At 42.6% G+C, this 22,159-nt stretch overlaps 1 protein-coding gene across 3 annotated transcripts in view; it reads left to right on the forward strand.

Moving 5' to 3' along the window:
- Positions 1-22,159, forward strand: part of znf462 (zinc finger protein 462) — a 65,260-nt gene that overhangs the window by 3,866 nt on the left and 39,235 nt on the right. Inside the window, exon 1 of one of the 3 annotated variants that reach the window (XM_080756212.1) lies at positions 1,919-2,044. The exons of 1 other annotated variant lie outside the window; for it this stretch is intronic. The gene's annotated coding sequence lies outside the window, so the exon portion shown is untranslated. Of the gene's footprint in view, positions 1-1,918; positions 2,045-5,376; positions 5,394-22,159 lie in introns of those variants that run through there. One more of the 3 variants, XM_080756213.1, reaches the window with a different exon arrangement.

Genomic DNA, 22,159 nt, shown 5'->3' on the forward strand with positions numbered 1-22,159 from the left:
AATCATGTCACCCTCTGGGGGACCTGGGATGCAATACTGTACTCAGTACTGTACTCTAACGTTGTTGAAGTAGGACTCATAAAATATCCCTGGGACCCATTTAGAAGACCACCCCTGGGTCCCGGGACCCATTACATTGAAAACCTATTTACAGTAAGTAAACATAGCCTACCGTTTAAGACTGGATGTGTCAGTAACCAATTGTGCAGGATTAGGACAAACCTTTAGGCCAAATATTGGACTAATCTATAGTCTAGCCAACTTTAAACCAAGTCATACTGTAGGTGACTTGACTTGTAGCCCAGAATATTAGTTGATACTAGGTGTTGCTGTATTCATTTTTAAGGAGATGGTGCCGTGGCCCGTGCTACGCTAGACAAGATACTTTAGAACAAAAACAAAGATCAAAGAGCTATTTGTTGTTTGGTATCTATCTAAGGATTGCCCTAAAAAGTGACCATTTTGAAAGAAAAAGACAAAACTTTTTTTTTAAAACATATGTTTATTGATTTTTCTTTACAAAATAGTAATTTCAAAGCTATTATTCACATATCCCCCCCCCCCCCCCCCCACATCCCCATGGCAGCACAAATACAAAACAAAATATTCGAAGAAACATCAGGAAATGTCCATAAATACAGAACAAATTAAAAAAATAATAATAACAAAAACATTACATACAGTTAAACAAACAAATGCACAATGTCACAAAACTTTGGTTTGAATGCTGGGTGGAAGGAAGTGGTTGTATAGCTCATTACTCACTCTGACACTCTGGTCTCCTTGTGTGTGTCTCTCTCTATGTATCATACACATGTGTGCGTGCACACACAACCTCTCCCCCTGTAACACATGTACACACACACACACACACACACACACACACACACACACACACACACACACACACACACATCAAGCGCAAGCACCAAGACCAAGCCTGATTCATCCTTCGTTGCATGCGGACAAGCAGATCTACAAGCTCACAACGTGTTGTTTTGCAACGCTTTGTGAGCTTGTAGATCTGCTATTTCCGGTGCGCAACACCGCCATACAACCGTGTATACATCTGGCATTACTCTTCTCTCTACCTGGGGCAGTGGAGGAGGCTGGAGAGACACACAAAAGCCAATTGAAATGCTCCAGCGAGTGCATTCTTGCCATGATGCATGGCTCATCAGATGCAGTTTGTGCATGTATAGAAACATGCTGGCCCCATTTCAGAAAGTCTCTCGTCACCATAATATAACCACTTCTATCTACCGCTGTGATTTTCAGTGACGTCCCCTGTGCCATTGCTGTTGCTTTTTGCTTTTATTGTTAAAATAAGTGTTATATGAAGCTATCCAAAGTCATTGTAGTATCACTTTGAATCTTGGTATTTACTATTTTTCCATAACTAAGTAGTAGTAACTAAGTAATAGCACTGACAGTATGCAATTGTTATTAGGAGTTTGTTTCAATAGAACAAGGCATTGGCTCTCAAGGTGACTTGTCTTCCAGTCTCGGGTTGTATTGTTGACTGTTGCAACACCTACTCTTAAATTGCCAGTACAAAAAGTTATATCTTGCTGTCAATTGAAAGTAACATATTTCATATGACTTCAATATACTCCATCAGACAGACATGTACGTTATTTAGCCTAAATTGAAAAACTCAGCATGATAGCCCACAGTCGTCCAGCCAATTGTCTTCTTCATAGGACAAATCAAGTAATCGAAAAAACCCGTTCCACAGGTTAAGTTAAGGCTCCTTCCCCTGCTCCTTACAAGATACAGTAAAGCACCTCTGTCAGCCTCACACACACACACACACACACACACACACACACACACACACACACTGCCTGGGGTGGAAAAAACCTGAATTCTTTAGAGCCTGGCCGTTCCTTGGGCAGCGTGGTGGCACTGGACAAGGCCTTCATTGAGCAGGAACAGGAGTGGTCTTGTAGAAGGGAGGGATCCACTGACTCGGGCCTATGCGAAGCAACAGAGCTGTCCGAGGACGATTAAATATTTAAGGGCTTGGAAAGGAGGTCTCGTGGTGAGTTAATATTGATGGGTCTCTCATCTTTCCTTCTCAAACTCTTGTCGACTTACCTCGAGAGGTTGGCTCGGTGCACCTAGAGAGGAAGGAACCTCGCTTTTTCTTCTCTTCCAGGCTAAGCACTCGTTTCAAAAGATCACTGCCAGATCAGTCTTTAAAGGCATAATGTGTAACCTTTCCCCTGTGTTTACATGACAAAACACATTTTTAACATTTCCCTCTGTACCAGCAGTTATCAGCCAGTGGAGCAGTGTGGTGGTGTTTACATGCAGAAACACTCACTCACTGTAGGTGTTTTCATGGTTTGTTTTGGTTTCACCAAAAATGTCCCTGGCGTCTACAAAAACAAACCAAAATACAGTGATAACTGCTAACCTAGTCCTAGGGCAGTGTGTCTCTGCAGGTAAAGAGGGAAATGGCGGTTGGGTGCTTTTATCGTTTTGTTATGTAAACACAAGGCAAAGTGAAGTTACATACTATGCCTTTAACAGCATTACTGCAAAGGTAGAACTTGATCAACTCTTTTATCAGTTTTTTTTGTTGCTAGACAATTTTAGTTTAATCCACCCCCCCCCCCCATGTTTTTATATTGTCCCCCTCTGTCACTGCCATGTGCCAACCCTTAATGCTGGTCTTGGGAGAGTGTAGACATTACATCCACGCGTCCCCCTCTAATAAACATAAAGTCACCACTCACCAGATGCTTCTTTACACCTCGCAGAGCACGTGCAGAGGAAAACATGCCATCCCTCCCAGTTCTGTTCCCAGTTGAACTGGTATCCCGACCTGTCTGTAGGAGGCGCTATGGTGCAGTGACAGAACACGCTTCCTACCCACCAACATGGCAAATTGTGTTAGGAAAAAACTAAACAAATTAAGGAAACTAATCCCAGTCTGGCAGTCTTGTTCAAATGTCTTGTGTGTATCACAGTCTATATGGACTATATGTACACAGAATAACAGTTCCTACTTAAACTTTCCAAAATGGCGTGTGTGCATAGAGCCCATTATGATCCACTCTTTTACTTCCTGGTCAGTTTGAGGGAGATTCATCATCCTGACCAGTTGGTAACCTCACCCACTGTCTGTAACTGAAGGAACTCACTGGCATGTCAGGGTTGCAGGGAAGTCACCAATGCACCATCTTCTGTACAGTTACAAGATACTAGCCTGGAAACCAGACAAATCTGCCACGGGAAGAACACAAATCCCTGGGGAGATTGGTCTGTACTCCAAAATTCCAGACTAATATCTACACAGTGATATTAGTCTGGCCATGCCAGGCTAACACGTTACAACATACACATTCAGAGCATCTAAAATATTCGTTTTTGGGAAAGCTCCATCATTTTATATATATTTTATACACACGCATGTGAGGATGTAGGCCTACTTTATTGAAGGGGAGAGGCTGAAAAGAAACATACCTCTTAGCCTTTGTGAGTTTGTGTGACAGGAGAGAGGGACAACAAATTAACGCTAATATGTTTCTCTGGCAGGAAAAGTAGCCACAACTTCATTAAATGGATATTATACCAATTATACATTCGTTAAATTTTGTGAAGAGAAACTCAACCTTATAATATCATTAACGTCATTGCTTGGATGTGGTCTCGTTTATTGTGGCCTCGTTTAACCAAAAGACCAGTAACATTCACGTGGAGATAATATAAATATGTACAAAAAAGGAATCTAGTTTAGGATCATACTAACTCTAAACCTACCAACAGCAATTTTGTATACCATCAGGTTGACATAGGCTACGTTAGAATTCATGGGCAGTGTTGCCATGTCCGCTTATTACTTTGGGCTTGTTCGTTTCAAACATTTTCATGCTAAGGACCCCTCATAAATGAATATGTATTTGTCCACCGAGCCTCAATTATTGTGCCACGGACCCCCAACATTTGTGTTCCACATATTCCACGTTCTTCAAGATTCCTTTGAAAATAGCCGATCTACAAGCTCAGTTAGCTCACAACATGCCGTGATGCTAGGCGTTGTGAGTTTATAGATTGAAGTGCTCATGTGGCCTAGTGAGTACTCGCTCCCTTTGGGCTTGTTTTCATAGACCTGGTTGCCTGTTCATAGGAGACAACAGCAGCTTTGCCTCCAGGAAACGGTGCTCTGTGAGAGATGGGCTTCATCGCTGCATGGAATGTCTGCTGGTTTCCTGGAGCAATTGTCCTTGTGGAAAAACACTTCCTGGTTTCTCTCCAGACCTGTCCTTCAGCTGTGTCTCTTTTCAATCCCACTTGGTTTAGTCCATGGTCCTGTGTTTTGTGTTCGGACTACGAGGAATATACAAAGAGAATTATGCTGTGGAAAAACGTACAATACAATAGCAACAGTTTTATTTTTTCATGCTGAACTAGGTACCTTTTCTATTTCTCTCTTTAAGCTTAAGGAAAGAAAACCTATTGAGACAACCAAAATACCTATTCCCATACAGATTTGGACAAACAAAATATAATAAATGTATGTTGCCAGAGGCTTGCAATTAGTTAGCCATTTTCTATGGCATGGAATATTTACTTAACTATGTTGCTGGGTTCATTTTGAGCTTTGTCTATTTGTGTTTTCTTTTAATGTATGAATAGTTTTTTTCCCCTCCACCTCTGAGGCTATTAGAATGTATGAAGAACCTGTTTAAAAATGTGTACACAGAAACATTGCGTCATACAGGGCTGAGTCCTTTTGCTGTAGAACCTTTGTGCAGATATCTCCTTGAAGCTCTGCTTTAAACCACAGTAACCCAAAGGGGGGATTGATCCATAGCGCCATATTTGGAGTCATGCTGAGATCTCTTGAGAAGATCGTCTGCAGCTAGCGATGAAAAGAGAAGCCCCCCCCCCCCCCACACACACACACACACACACACACAGTATTGGTCGCTGTCTTTGTACCGAACGCAGTTCACAGTTCTGCTTTCGCTGGCTGCCACGACAAGCCAAACCTAGTAGAGGAACCAATGAGAGGGAGGTTGCTTGCCCAGGTCTCTGTGTTCTTAAAGCTAAACAGTTCCATCTGTGTAACAAGATAGCAGCAGCGAGCAGAGGCAACTCCTCTTGGCTGAAACAGGACAGGGAGGGGAACAGGTTGGCCAGCCTGCTGAGACCTTGAGGAGCACAAAATGGTGGATGGTCATACATGCCACTGATACTCTTGTGTGACTGGTTGTGTCTCCTTAGCCACAGTAGGTCCCGCTGCTGTGTGAAAATGGATTCCTCTGTCTGTCTGTGTGTGTAACGTTTGGCCCAGCCTCTGCTCTGATGCAGAAGATAATTCTGTCAGCCCTGAGAGAGAGAGAGGGAGAGGGAGAGAGAAGAGAGAGCAGCCAAGTGAGGTGACTATACTAAAACAGGTTGAGCAATAGCCTGACAGTGAATCCTAACCATGCATGTCTGTCTGTTTCCACCCCTTATCCACCCAGAAAGCTTGAGCTCCCTCCCAGGACAACCTTCTTCTTGACTTCTGTTAGATTTGCAGTTTGATCTGCATTACATTTTACATCGACACAGATAATGTGACGTCTGTCTGTCTGCGACAATCCTAGACCAGCAAAAAGAAAATCATCCAAGATAAAATGGTGGGTGGTTCGTGTAAAACCAGAGGAATGTTAGAACTGAGTCATTTTTGGATAGTCATTGGAATGAGGAGAGCCTGTGGTTGGGTATATACCTCAGCTAACCTTCAAAACCTGCGTGCTTTAGCTCAGGGATTTATCCTACCAGCCTCGTTGTGTTCTGTTTGCAATGCTATGTTTGAAGGTCACTTGGATAAAAACACATCGCCAGACCTCTTATTTTTACTGAAGCTCGTGATTTAAATGCAGGATGGATGAACGGCCGTGAACGCTTTGAAAGGCTGTTCTTGAGTTACAGTAACATTTGTGAACAGTCTCTTTTTTTAGCAGCCTTTTTCTTTTATAGGTTTTTCACCATGACAACCGGAAGGCAGTAGTCAGATCAAAGATGGCCATTTGCGCCAGAGAGGGAGTCTCGTGATGATGTGCTCTGCGTTGCAGTCATCCGTTTCCAAGATGGAACGATCAGAGCTTCCTGCTATAGAAACAAAAGGCAGCCTCCCTCCTCAGAGCAAGGTTACTATAGTAGTGTGATGTTCGCAGGTTCATTCATTTGCGGTTCAGTCGTAGAACGATATGTGAAGACAAGTCAGCAAGATAAAAAACCCCTTGAATGGAGAAAGGACATATCTTGGTAAAGAAAGCCCCCATGAAGAGGAGAACAGTGTCAGAGATGTAAAGTAATAAAGGCTGACTGAACTGGTGGGTGATGTCAGGCAACCATCTGTCAGAGTCAGGGAGGGGGAGAGAGAGAGAGAGAGAGAGAGAGGCTGACACACACAGGCTCCGTCTGACCTTGCAGTATGGACGACCCAGACGTCAAATAGCAAATTATCATCTCTCCCCCAGGATTAGCATAGTATAGAAGCAGCTACAGGAATCGCGCTAAGGGTATATAATTGTGTGTGTGTGTGTGTGTGTGTGTGTGTGTGTGTGTGTGTGTGTGTGTGTGTGTGTGTGTGTGTGTGTGTGTGTGAGTGTGTGAGTGTGAGTGTGTCATTTGAAGTATAGCAGCAGTATATCTTGAGGTCCAAAGATCAGGATTCTCCCCCTCTCTTGAGGCCCTACCTACACGTTGCTCTTTATCACTGAGGTATTATACATATGTTGAACAATGTTGCGCCTTGATTAACGTCCTGCACCATATATATATAATCTCAGGTACTATGTTTAATTTGTCTTGTGGTAAAGAGCCGCCATGGTAAATAATGATAAGAGAGACCCTACGGTTGTGCTGTTTGTGAAACAAGCTTTTAAATATCTGGAAACCCCTTACTTGGTGCGCATGCGTGTGTGCTAATCTTGCAAAGTGCTGGACCAATCGGCACCAAACTGCTTGTATGCTGCCAGTGGGCCAAGAAGGAAGATATCCAGATTTCTTCAAATCTGTGCACATATTTCTGTGCATGAATTACCCACCAGCTCAGTGGCCTAGCTAGCGTTAGCTATCCCTCCTCAGATTGGGAGGTCTGGGGTTCAATTCCCGGCCGAGGCCCAGTGGGTAAAAATGGTACCTAATGCAGGGCATTAATTGACATTAAGGCTTGTCCGCTTGTAATAAATCTTTCCGGACAAGTGGTTCAAAATTGTACCTCCTGGTTTCACTCCTAGCAGCCAAGAATATTGTCTGGCATTATTGTCTGGCTTTCCTAATAATCACCTTTCCAATATTGGTAATAGCCCTAGAATGTCTGATCTTACATAGATTTCATTTATTCCAAATACATAGCAATAGATTGGTCCTATCCACGCACGTTTAGCAGACTGACCATGTCGGCATTTAAACTTGTAGCAATGCGTTTGTACTACAGCGTTTGTAGTTTGTACCCACCCAGTAATTCATTCCTAAGATTTGGAGTCAGATATTGTGCTCTAGTTTCATATCAATTTGAATTCTGGCAGAGAACGTGTTTTAAGTAAAATATCACCACTTTTACACGAGGAAAACCTGGACTGAAAATATGAAAACTTTTTGGAAGCACAAACGCTTCTTTTGGGAAGCACGAACGTTTAGGCCACACAATTGACAGGTTGTAATTGATCACACCACCTATTTTTATGTGGCCCATACATTGTTGGTATGTTCTCAGTCCTGCCTGCGCTCATTCTGTGCCCCTCGCTGGAGAGAATGTCGTCCGTGTGCAGCTCGTGGAAAAGTAGAGATATTTTACTAAATATAAGTTTTATGCCAGTACTTTCAAATTAATATGAAACGACTCCAAGCCTTAGGAATTAATTATTAGGTGAGTGCACAACACACGCAGTTGAAATGCCGACAAGGTCAGTTTGCTAACCGTGCGCGGAAAGAAACGATCTATGGCTGTGTATTTGGAATACATGAAATGTTTGTTAGATCACAGATATTCTAGGGCTATTAACTTGTAAACTGAGAATATTCAACTAATATTCAAACATGTATTCACCAAAACCAACTTACAGTTAGTTAATTTAAAATGCAAAAAGTTAATGTCGTACATAAAGCTGCCTCCCGCTAAGGAAACTAGCCTCAGTACCCAGGCTTTTATTTTATTTTTTGCATTGGGCTCAAAAAGAAAACCTCCTCCTGACCCAAGGGCCACATGGCTCAGGAACCGTTGATCCCCAAGGCTGCTTACCGTTACCTCCGCCCACCTGTCCTTCAAGGATCCATCGCTGTTGCATACGGAACTGTGTTGATGCTGTATGTGTGGGTGGTGATGTCATTCATTCACCTTGTTAGCTCTACCTTGAGGCCACATAGTGTTTTTTCTTTCTCCTCCTGAGGCCTCTATATATGGTAATATGGTATGCTGATCTACACTCATCCCGGTCACCTTTTATCCAGCCGTCCAATCACAATGGAAGAGGGGCGGACAGTGACGTTGTTACTTGGATACACATCCAAAGTGTGTAGAGATATAGATATAAAAAATATATTTTAGCAATCTACAAGCTCACAACACGTCACACAGGTTATGATGAGTTTTTAGATCGGCCATTTTCGAATAGTTGTGTAAAAGTTTAAAATACGGTTAAACTGGTTTAGCTGATTTTGATGCTTAACTAATTTAGCTGGGGACCCGAAACGCCCTCAAGGACCCCTGGGGGTCCCCAAGCCCCACATTTAAGAACCACTGTCTTACCTACAGTACACACACATGAATGAAGGGCCTAAATAATGTACAAGGCAAAGCCCATCGTAATTCTACTTGTCTAAGACATTTGATAAATGCTTAACTAATGGGTGCAATGGCAATTCCCAACTCACTTCATCATTTAACATTATCCCCCTTATGGCCACCCTCATTTACAGTGGATTGTGCCTTCTACCTGCACTATTCATCTTTTTAATTCATCATTTTAATGCCAATAGAAAAATCTGTGATATACACAATATATCTCTTTACTGGACTATTTCCAAATTTAAATACTTTTACTTCTACTCCACTACATCTCAGAGGTAAATATTGTACTATTTACTACCACTATTGAAAACTTTTGTTATTAGTTACTTTTTATTAATATTACAAAACATAGGCCTACATTACCCACTTCAGCCCTATACATTAGAAAAATGCAGATAAGCTTGTAGATCTGCTATTTTCAGAAGATTATTTTGAAATCTGAAATTTGAAATTTGAAATCTTTAAACTGGCCATTCTTTCTTTTAAAATTCTATCCCATGATTTTGTAACCCATGTTTTTACACAGTGTCAATTATCTAATGTAATCCTGTGCTCTACACTTCCTCTGCCAACCTGGGGAGAGCAACGGACTGATCTCATGAAAATGCATGAGGAGTCCAAGCCGCTTCTTTTCATCTGACAGAGGGACGTTTCCCTGGTTGGACGTAGAACATGGAAGGAACACATTATTCCAACCAGTTCCTTTCCCCTCCATCTGGCTGGCCAGGCGGAGGCAGTTTAGAGTCCAGGATATCTGCAGTTGTCCGTGTCCGTGTCCCCTACCCTAGGGGACACGGGGAGAACATGTGAGGGTACCTACCCTAGGGGACACGGGGAGAACATGTGAGGGTACCTACCCTAGGGGACACGGGGAGAACATGTGAGGGTACCTATACCCTAGGGGACACGGGGAGAACATGTGAGGGTATACCTACCCTAGGGGACACGGGGAGAACATGTGAGGGTACCTACCCTAGGGGACACGGGGAGAACATGTGAGGGTACCTACCCTAGGGGACACGGGGAGAACATGTGAGGGTACCTATACCCTAGGGGACACGGGGAGAACATGTGAGGGTATACCTACCCTAGGGGACACGGGGAGAACATGTGAGGGTACCTACCCTAGGGGACACGGGGAGAACATGTGAGGGTACCTACCCTAGGGGACACGGGGAGAACATGCAAACTCCACACAGAAAGGCCCATTCAGTACAGCTATATGTCAGATTATTCCTTACAAGACTTTTAAATCGATCAAGTGAAATCAAGTTCTTCAGTTTTAAAACAGATTGTAGACAGTTCCACGTGTGAGGGGCATAATGATGAAAGGCAGTCTTACCCAGTTCAGAATTAACTTAATTAACAGTTTAACACGGCATGCATTGCATTTGGCTGTTTTAGCTTTTTCCGCCATAATAAGCTTAAAATACCTCCACAGTCCACACAGCTGACCTGACGACTGCAGGCACCTCTCACATGCTACGCTGAGTAGAGTTAGGGCTCTCCTTGTCCCGTGACACATTATGCTGCTACTGTACTTCTCCTTTACGGCATGTCGCACCAAAGTGTGGCCGCAGTCGTTTACTGTATGTGATGTTTAAGGCTAGATGTACCGGTTGATCGTCTGCATTCTATATTATTTTAAATGAATTTCTTTCTTCTTTTTTTTTTAGATCCAATCAAGCGTTTTTCCACCAGTGTCAGACTGACACAGGGGGAGTCTGGGTAATTGTAGCACTTGTTATGAATTTACATTTATACGCTGTGAAAGAACGGCTGCATCCAGTGTAAATTCATTTTAGATTGCAAATCTTCACCCCTAAAAGGTTGTCACTTGTCAAAAGATTGTTTTTCCAGAGATATTTTATTGGCTACTTCATGGTTGATTCATGTTCTCACAAGCAATATGGGCATATAGGGTCTGGGCCAGGTTTAATACAATGCCAATATGCTTGGAACTTGGAAGGTTGGCCTACATATCTGCCACACTTGGCATTTCTCTCTTTGAGGACATCATTGGCCAGTTTCTATTCTGTTTTTCTCCCAGCGTTGTCCGGTTCGAGCTGCGGGCATTCAGTGGCAAAATTCAGGACACATGACATGCCCGAACTGCTGCGACACCTGTGTCAATCAGCATTGTTAGTCATGCAAATCAGTGTTGTTTCCAGTGGTGGAAAAAGTACTCACATTTTGTAAAAGTATCAATACTGCAATGTAGAAATACTCTTGTTACAAGTAAAAGTCTGGAAGTATTGGAAATTGGAAATACTAAAGTACAAATACCTCAAAGTTGTACTTAAGTACAGCACTTGAAGAAATGTACTTAGTTACTTTCCACCACTGGCTTCAACATCTGCGCTTTTATTGTGTAGGGTCCGTGCACCATTGTCTGTTTGGAGTGATTTTAAACGTGCTGCACAAAAATAATAACGTGTTTTCATCCACTTTGAACCTGGCATCCCTATTTTGGCCATGCCATTATTTACATGGTTAGATGGTTTAGAAATAATCCAAAATAAGGCCAAAATACCAGCTCAACACAGCAAGAGTAATCTGCACACAGAGCCTGCCAGAGCTTGTAGAGCTGGTATTTATTTAGCTTTTTTCGTTGTACAAAAAGTATATAGTGTGTCGGTAGTAGGTACGTGTGTTCATGCATTAATGCGCGCATGTGTGAAGGGGGGGGGGGCCTCAAAAAACAAAACAAAACGGTCCTTCTTGTGTACCGGCTACCGTCCTGCTCTGTTGCAGTTTGTTCAGCCCTTTTTGTTGATCTATTCTTGGTTTTTGTTCCATTCCGTCGCATTCCAACCAGTCTGTGCTGTTCAAGTCTAGTTTTCATTCCAGTCCAGTAGACGTGTGTGTGATGGCTGTTATGACAAGGAGCTCCTACTGAAACACTATTGATTGGTCACGTCCTCTCTGAATAGGCCAGGTCCATTGATTAGCCAGGCTGAGGATCGATGTCTCATCTCTGGGCGCATTCAGACCTTCTCCAAACGAATGTCGCCATGATGTGAAGGAAGCTCTCTGCCGTGACCACAGGGAGGTGGTGGGGGGGAAAAAAGTGCTCACATTTTTTACTTAAGTGAAAGTATCAATACTGCAAGGTAGAAATATTCTGTTAAAACAAGTAAACGTCCAGAATTCAAAATTTACTTGAGTAAAAGTACAAAAGTGTTGGTATCAAAATGTATACGTAAAGTACCGAAAGTAGGAAGTACTCATTATGCAGAATGTCCCATTTCACAAGTTTTCAAATGTATACAATTTATACAAAGATCTTTTGAAAATAGCAGATCTAGAAGCTCACAATCGCCACGCATTGTGAGCTTGTAGATCGTCTATTTTCAAATGTATATAGAGCTGAAGTTCTCAAATAATTGTAGTGGAGTAAAAGTGTTGAAAATTGGAAATACTCCAGTGAAGTCACAAATAGGAAAATTGTAAACCTCAAAGTACAGTACTTGTCTACTTGAGTACATGTACTTAGTTACTTTCCGACAGGGAGGTGTGAGGACAGAGGTAACAGATGAGGTCATTGTCTGTCTGTCTCGTGTCTGTTAATAGCAGTCATTCTCAACCTTTTTAATTTCAAGCACTCCCAGTTTGATATGCATCACCACCATTTGATACATTCTTTTATATTACCTTTTTATAGAAGCTGGAGCTTAGCCGTGAAGAATGTCGTTTGAATACCTTTGTACTACGATAGGTATTCATTCATGATTTAAGATTTGTGTAAAACCTTTAATACAAAAGAAAAGGTTTCAACATTTACACTGAGCTCCAGCACATTATTAACATTGTATTAGAATGTATTTACCCAATGAGGTCGAAATGTTTGCCGTACTAATTCACTGGTGTTTGAATGCATGGGATATTCACCAATAGTCAAATAGAGTCTGCCTGTGCACACTGGATCATGTTCCCGTGGATTATATTTATTCTATTATTATATAGGTTTACATGTGAGTGTCTCTAGCTCCTTCCTAGACCAGTGTGTGTGTGGACTCTATATTTTGTAGCCTGTGAGGCATACCATTTCGGGTTTATGATCCGGTCGGAAGCAGATGATAATTTACGTTATATTGCAGTCTGCTTTGTGGTCATCAGGACGGAACCCCCCAAACCGGAATCAGATTTACTAAAAATATTTCCCTGCATCATAGTTTTAGGGCCTACCCAATAGAAGCCTTGATGTGGCCATTGTGGCGTATGGATCGGACAAGTTTCTTCAAGTACTTCTTGGAATAGTTTGTTTGGTATTATCCATCTTTTATTCCAACTCGTAGCGACTAGCGAAACTAAAAACAAACAGGTGGAAGTGGGACCATAACTCTATTGGTGGTTGGGTGGGATGACCAAAACAAAGAAATGCAGAGGTTTGTCATTTCTTTTAAGTTTTTAATCATCCGGTCCAGACCACGCCTAGACCGGATCACACGGGCGATTTAGTAACACAGACCATGCTTTCCTCCGGTGTGGAAAGTCTGGTGATTTTTCTCAGTTTTCACCCGTTCTTCTGTCCAGCACCTGGGACTGGGAGTCAGTGTAGTTTATTGTATGGATGGCCGAGCCATCTTATATTATTATCACATTGTATATTTACAGATTACACAGTCTACAGATTCATGCCTGTTAGCATAACAAGTGACTCAGCAGTGTGTTGGTTTGATCCATCAATACGGTGTGTCTCGGTGAAGGGATGAGCTGCAGTACAGCAATGATTCAGAGTCTTTTTCATTTCAAGGACCCCCAGTTCGATATGCATTAGACTCCCATTTTGATAGGGGTTTTTATCTCTTGGACGGAATCTATACTGTTAAATTACAGTGTTACAGTGTTAATTTAACTCTTAAGAGTGTACAACTGAGGGCGGCAGTGGCTCAGGGGTAGAGTGGCCAGTAGAACAGCCTGTTGGCAACCGCAATGTTCCCGGTTCGATCCCGGGCTCCCCGAGAGTTAGTGTGGAAGTGTCCTTGAGCAAGACTCTGAACCCTGAATTGCTCCCAGTGGTTGCATGTGTGAATGTGGGAAGTGAGGACGCTGACGTTGACTGTTCGCCGCTTCACCTCCCAATGTATGAATGAATGGACCGCTGTAAAGCGCTTTGAGTGCTGTAAAAATGAGCGCTGTAAAAATGCAATCCATTATTATTTGTATTAGCATTATTACAATTGGAAACAAATTTGTTCTAATTGTACACTTTGAGTTACATAGTGTAAGGGTCCACTTGGTTCCTATACTATCAATCATTTTGTTGGAGACCCCCTGGAGTCCTTTCAGAACCACTTATACTAGTGGCATAAAGACGTGGCATAAGACACTTGAATGTCTGTAAAGTCTTGAGACTGTACAAAATAATTGAACTAAATTGACAGTTACGAGTCCATTTGGTTCCACTACTACACTGTAGATTGGGTCCCTCCCCAGAGATTAAAATAAATTAATAAATATCAAATGGGGGGGTCTGTGCCTTATGGTCCTCGGAGACCCCTGTTGTTTGGTATTTCCCTGGGAAAGGGATGAGGCAGAGACAGACAGACAGTGTTGGCAGTGTTGCCTAGGGTTGACCATTAAATGTCACACAATTGTGATTAACGATTTAATTGTTTTTTTGCATTAAATATTGTAACGTTACAATTTTTATTTCTGTTTGCATTTTAGGCTTCGTAATCACAAATTGCACAGGGCAGATATCATAAATAACTTTTTTTATATTTTAAGCTTGTAGAACTGCTATTTTTGGAGAAGAAAAAAAATGTATGGACATTTTTCCACATGGAAACGTTTGACGATTATGTAAAGATAATTGAGATTATGTAAAAATAATTGAGATTAAACGATTATGGAATAATTGTGACAGGCCTAGTGTTGCCATCGGAGTCATGTCGGATATACAGTATGAATGTCAGAGACCTCAGTGAAGTTAATACCCCATATGATGAAAACATGAATACAATTAAATTGTTGTCATTCTTTAGTGCTGGATTTGTGCTACATTGTGCTGGTATCATTTTCTTTATATTTTAAGTTATACATTCATGAGCTTTGCTGAGCCTTGCAACCCCCCATCTTTTTAGGTCCAAATTGAACAAAAACAGTCATTCTTGTGTGCTTTTTGTGCAGGGAGATCACACGTGTTGTTATCCACTACAGATATAATGGTATATTGAGACTTGTAAGCATTCTATTCCAACCAGAGACAGGTCTTTCGGTTGGTGTGTGCATACAGTAACTTTGCATGCCGCCGCTGTTCTCAATGTGAACCTAAAATAACTCCCCCACAGCATGCTGCGTGATCCGTGGGCTGCAGTTATGTCTTGTGACATATTCAGACGTTGAAGTCTCCAGGTAAAGCTTAAGCTATTACAAATCCATGACATGGTGACAGTACAATTCTGTATTCAGTAGAGACTGCGGTGGCTGTGTGTGTGCATGCATGCGTGCGCACGTGCCTCTTATTGTGTGCACGTACATACAGTAGGTAGATTTCCCCAAGCTGCATTTAGGTACTGCTTTAGCAAACAAACTTGAACTTGAATCCCAGCATCCATATTCTCGAGGGAACATTAGCCAAAAATAGCCAATCTACAAGTTCACTGTGAGCTATCAGCTTGTAGATCGGCTATGTTTGGGAGATTTTGTGTAGACAGAAGTAAAGAAGACAGTTATCATAAAAACGTATGTTTCTATGTCAGTGGTGCTCAAACTTGTTCATGTCGAGGACCCCTTTCATGTATTCGGTCAAGGACCCCCATCTCAAAATATATTTGTTCCAGGGACCCCTTAAGATGCAAAGATTTGAGTTAAAAATGTTCGCTTTAAAAGAATACTGTTTATTCAAAGATTTGTGTGAAGTGTGAAGTGACACAGTCAGATACCTTCCCGGTCTTAATGGATTCAAACGATAAATAGAAATAAAACTACTCTGACTAGCTTGAGGTCAGTCTGTTGACTCTGTTCACCATCAATAATATGGCCAGAATGTTATATCACCCTGTATGGAAAACAGAGCTTGCAACCAGAGTAGGGGTGCAACATTTGATCCAACTAATCGATTTAATGGATTATGAATAATAAGGAAATAATCAATTAATAATCAATCCCTATTTGAAGCATGTCCTTATAGGAGGGAAGCTTTAAAAAAATGTCAACATAAAAAAAGCTTATCTACAACTAAGCAGACAATGCGATGTGACACGTGAGCCTGTAGATCTAGCAGATTCAAGTGAAAATCAACCGATAATCACTAGTAGGTTACTTAATACTTATCACTCAAGCAGGCTCTCCTGAACCTACTGGCTGTGATTAGGAAACACGGAGACGTCCCACTTTAACCCTCAGACCCAAACCTCAGTCTTAACCGGCCATGTAAGTCCCCTAACCTCATATCAGTCTTAACCGGCCATGTAAGTCCCCTAACCTCATATCAGTCTTAACCGGCCATGTAAGTCCCCTAACCTCATATCAGTCTTAACCGGCCACGTAAGTCCCCTAACCTCATATCAGTCTTAACCGGCCATGTAAGTCCCCTAACCTCATATCAGTCTTAACCGGCCATGTAAGTCCCCTAACCTCATATCAGTCTTAACCGGCCATGTAAGTCCCCTAACCTCATATCAGTCTTAACCGGCCATGTAAGTCCCCTAACCTCATATCAGTCTTAACCGGCCACGTAAGTCCCCTAACCTCATATCAGTCTTAACCGGCCACGTAAGTCAGTTTCACAGTGTTTTCGCTTCGGCAGCAGTAAGTTTCCTAATCGCAGCCAGTAGGCTCCAGGGGAGCCTGCTTGCTCGATTGGTATTCAAGAGATAAGTAACCTACTGGTGATTACAGGTTGATAACATTTGAAGCGGGTGGAGCGTTAGATCAGCTATTTTCACAATTCCATTCACAACGAAGTATGAAATATCATATACACAGTAAGTAGTTAACGTATGACTTTAACTGAGATGTAATTTTTTCTGCATGTCACCTCGGGGACACTTCAAAACTACTTTTATCAAATATAATATATGAAATATTAATCTATATTAAATATTTAGGCCATAGGTTAGGTTTGAGACATATTGATATAGCAACGGTTCTGCACTTTGTTTTACATTGTATTTAGAGAGTAGCATTTTGTCTTGTCTTAACTGTAGGCACTATAGTCCACTGGTTCTCAACATGGGGCCCGGGGACCACCAGGGGTCCACTCCAAATGGAACCTTACATGTCTGTAGTTCCGAGAGTGTACAGATGGATCAAATGGACCTGTATTCCAAATTAACACTGATCATTTTACAATGTAGAGTGGGGTCCCAGAGATTAAACAAAGGGGACCCCCCTTTGGCCTAATGTATGGGGGGGGGGGTCCATGAAATTAAAAAGGTTAAGAAACAACCTTAAGTTAAAAGTGGCACGGGAGGGTGATCACTGGCACACTGGCATAAGTTTGAAAGCGTTTTGTTCTGTTAAAAAAAGAAAAGAAGTTTAGTCAAATTAAGTCGACTCACATACAAATTGCATCCTGTACATAATTCTCCATTCATTCAAACTGTAGCTCTGATTGTGCAGGGACTGTGGGAGATTGGTGGGTTATTGCTATTGAGTAATGATTACATCCTGAAAATATTACAAAATAAACATTGTTTTTGTATATCCTATGGACAATCAAAATCAGCTGGAAATATAACATTCGATGTGGTGTCATAATTAAACTTAATGTTTACAGTGACTTTTAAGAATTGTTAAACCTCTGGTTTAAGTGGGTTGAGCTGGATTCCAAAGGGTTTGTTAAGATTCCCCACAGACATGGAAACTTGGAAAGTAGTGAGTCAGTTAGTTGTGCTGCTGACCCTCCAGACACTCACACTGCATGTGTTGGTGGTGTTGGTATCTGCAGCTCAGGCCAGCCTACATAGCATAGCAGTGGCGGTGGTGGTTGTAGCCTCTGACTACTTCACAGACTGTTTCCTGGTTTCATCTGAAGTTAGTTTTGGGCCTGCTTTGGTATTTCTCCGTCTTTCAAGTGAAGATGTATGGACAGCAAAGAGGGAGAGAGAGAAGTGCGCCAGGCTAAGAGAGAAGGGGAGATACATGCAGCAAAGGTCATCATGAACGGGACACACGACCACCACATATAGGCCAAAGCCTATATGTGGCATGCGCCTGGACCACTAGGCCAGAGTCTTAAGACTGTTTGCATACTAAGCCTGTAACTGGCCTTGATTCCTTAAACTCGGGGATGTGCAGAGAATGTTGGAGAGGCAGGGGCTGAAATGCCCTAAAAGGCCCAAAATGGCAAAAATAGCTGATCTAAAAGCTCACAACACGTCACGTGCACGAGTGTTGAGAGCTTGTAGATCAGCTATTTTCGGGTGCGACTCGAACTCTTTAGCTACTGGAGATGTGGCATTACGTAGAACAACGTAAAATGTTCAAGTTCAGGAGGGTTCGGAAAAAGGCAATTCTCCTGAATGCTGCCTTCGGGTATTGAATGGAAAGGAATGGGGGGACATTTGCATTTCTTTCTCCATAGTAAAATCATGGTCTGGAGAGGTCAGTTTTTTACAGACGGGTAAAAGGGCAGGGGCTTTGATGTCTGTGCACGTGCCTGCTTAAACTACTGTCGGTAGAGCATGCTCAGATCGGGACGATCAGTGCTATAGTATTTTAATTACAGTTGTAAAACATTAAAAATAATGTGTTAGTTAATAGTTACTATATAATCCACTATTTGGCTGTACGAAAAATACATACAATTGATAAGTTTTGATTACTTTTCATGTAAGTCGGCCGTTTAGTTGTAAGGATTTGTAGCTCGTTGGAATACATGGCAAGGATTATACTTTAATAAAAAAATGATGGGAGAAACACACCTATCTATTATTTTGAAGCTAGCTAGGTTTCTGCTCATCCATGCCACAATAGATTTACCATTTTGGTTATTTGGAAATATTTCATTTTGAAACCAAGTACTTCAAGGTCTCCATTATTGCTGACAGAAGAAAGCATGTTGTCTTCTGCTTGTGCAAGAGGCCAATGTTCTCACTAGTGCTGTGATGCAACCTGCTATCTTAACTTAAGCCAGATTCATTACACTTCGTCGCACAACAGTGCACAATTTATACTCTTTCATGCCAAAAATAGCAGACCTACAAGATCACACGCGAGAGAGTGATCTTGTAGGTCTGCTATTTTTGGCGTGAAAGAGCATAAATGAGGCTTTATTCTTCATAGGGGTCTTGCCTAGCCTGTCACTCAGTCTGAATTTTCATTTCGTTTCACTTCATTATTCAGACTGAAAGGCCTCCCCACAGCAGCAGTTTATGGGATGGGTGTCGTCAAAGCGCCAGTCTTCTGTGATTGGTTCATAGATTCATACCAACCAATCAGAATAGTAGGAAAGCAGATGACGTTGTTGTCAATCATGTGGCTATGGCTAACCCGTTGCTAACCAAACACAGCCAACAAGTGCTACTAGTATACAAACAAAAGCGGTTAAAATACGTCGATTTAACAGCCAGATTGATATGGTCGTGAGTTACCGCAGTGGGGGCAGCCATGTTTGTTGTCTGACCAATCAGGTCAGGACCTAGCCAGGCTAGGTCTTGCCAGAAGTTCACTACATCTGGAATGGAGCCAGACTGATATATCGGTTTGGCAGATATATCAGCCATCGTGTGACTCTTTTGACGACATCGTCAAAATGTCTTAGTTCATTAACATGTTTGATGATATTTAGAATTGATTTTGCACACAAAATTGGGATCAACATCAGACCCAGTAATCTGGCATCGTTCGGGCACTAATCTGGAAGTCTCATTTGGTTGAAGAGGTCTGAATTTTGAAGCAATTCATTAGCCGTTCTTTTTTTCCAACCTTCTTTTTCCCCCCCAAACTTTGCTACAAACTGAGAAATCAAATATTGATTTTCCTCTGATGTTGTCATCTCATCTCTGCAAAACAAAAATCAATGTCCACGGCCCGTCGGTCCGGGCTCTCTGCTATCACCGCCATCATGGTATTTTCCCTTCCTAATGCTGGCTGTCATTTTCGGTTGGTGGGTCATTAATTATTGAGTCGACAAGATGCATGTTCTGTCTTGTTTGCCAGATGAATTATCTGCACCTATGATCCCGGCCATATATTGTAACGGTATCCAAACGGCCTTAACTCTCCTCGACGGCCTGAGACGGTGGCCCTAACCAACGGTTAAGGACAGAACCTCTGTGCTTCTAATCAGCTTAAACGCTGGCTTATTCAAGGCCCTCTTTCAGAGCCGAGCAGCTGCCGTCGGCCAGTTTGAGTAGAGGGTGTGACTCCTTGGCACGGGCTCGGCGATGCAGGGAGACCGGTTGGTGATTAATAAATGTCAACTAGACTTTGGAATCTGGGGAGCCCAGTCTGATGGCTTTGTCCTAGTGTTGTGTTGTGTCGTTCACCAGTGAGCTTCATCCAGGTGGCTTGGTCATGCTGTCACGCTCTCATCCCACCCACCCCTCTCTCCCTCTCTCGCTCCCTTTATGTCTCTTCAGCTCCTCTTACGTCTGTCCTCTTGGACTTGTCCTCTACGTATGTGTGTGTCCCCCCCCCCTCCTCCTCTGCTCCTGAGCTCAAGGTTGCAGATGTTTTCTGCGCTGTTACATAAAAATAAAATTAGACCCTATTCTGGAGCTAAGTTGGCAAATAAATAGATAAAACGTATTTATATCTTTTGGTATGGTCAACGTGTTTGCTCTGATCTGCTCTCCCTCCTGTCTTTTTTTGGAACGGGGCACCAGCATTGCTTTGGGAATTTTCTGATGTGAGTGAGAGATAATGTCCTCCAGAAATGAAAGGACTATAGGCAAAGTCAATCCTGGCAAGAGTGCAAGGTGTTTTCTGCTGAGCTGTGTGGGTACAGTACGCTACATCTGGCAGATAGATTTCTGTCAGCAGCTCTCCAATGACACGGCTGCCTGCCTGCCTGCGAGGAAGAGGATCAGATCTAGTGAGTCCATGTTGTGTGCTGGCTGAACACCTAAGCGTACATAGTCAGCTTCTAAAATGGCTGCCCTTGAAGCACAGCTCGCAGGAGGATCTGAGCAGCTCAGAGGCTGCCTGTGAGAGCCCCAGCTGAGCACATGAAAGCATTTACACAAGCTCACCCATTAACTTGGTGTGGCATATAGGACTGCCAGGCTGAGGAGAGACACACAGCCGACACTAAAGGCAGATGGAGCTACATCTAGGCGGTTTCGTTTTTTGCCCTTCTCCTCACACATTCCTCTCCCCTCCTTCTCCTGGAGGATTCTCTTGATATCCATGTCAAGGAACCTGGCATTAGAAGGCAACTTTGTTCACACCAGCAATGAACTGCCAAGAGAGTAGGGTGGGGCCCCTCGCGGGGCTGTAACCCGACCCTGAGCAACAATGGAGCCCCTCTGGTCCTGCTGGGACACACTGGCAGCTTGGCCTGCTCACATGGAATACTCAACTGTCTGGCTAGTTGGGTGAAGGCCTGGCTTTTATATGTGATGAAGATGGCAACAAAAACTGAATATGGCATTGATGTTTTGAATGATTTCCATGGTGAAACTGATAATGGTAATTATCGCTATCTTAAACCCTATGCTATGTTCAGCGGAGTCCCAAGGAGCTCAACTACTAGGCCCCCTCCTGTTTTTGCTCTACAATATATCTTCGGCGAAAATAGGCAAACTTGAGCTTGTAGATCGGATTGGTTCTAGCCTAGGCTAGCACTGGGTTTGTGATGAACCACTATGAAGTTTCTCTCCTGTCGCAGGTTGTTTTTCATACAAGAGGGAGAAATGCTTGCACGGTGCTGCTGCATGTGGGTTGTGGTTGTACTATAGGTTGGTTCCGTGCTGAAGGTTGTTGTTCTCCAAGATGCCATTGTACCACCACAGGTCCAGAGGGGTACATGTTGGTGGAATGTGGTCCTCCTCCTATTCATGTCGGTGGGTGGAAAGTTCTGCGGGGGGAATACTGAACATTTGCGGCAGCTTGCAAAAATAATTCAACCTGGCCAAGCAGAGACTACGTCTTGGCCTTTAGCAGTAGGTGGTCTCTAATGCTGGAGAGTGACCTGGATTTGAATCCCGGGTCGGACATTGAAGTCATGGATTGCAAATTTCAAGCTGTTATTACCAAGAACAATGCATAGGGGTTGAATACTTCTGCAAGCATAATCTTTTCAGTTTTTATTTATTTAAAAGTTATGTTGATGAATAATTTTGGCTTTGACAGATTACTGTTACTGCATAATGTTCTGAAATTAAAATACTGTCTGGAAAGCATATGCAAATATAATCTGTAATCCAGTCAAAGTGATAACCTTTAAGGGGGGGGGGGGGGGGTTCT

This window comes from Protomyctophum bolini, assembly GCF_963924005.1.
Source record: "Protomyctophum bolini genome assembly, chromosome: 22".
Taxonomy (NCBI): Eukaryota; Metazoa; Chordata; class Actinopteri; order Myctophiformes; family Myctophidae; genus Protomyctophum; species Protomyctophum bolini.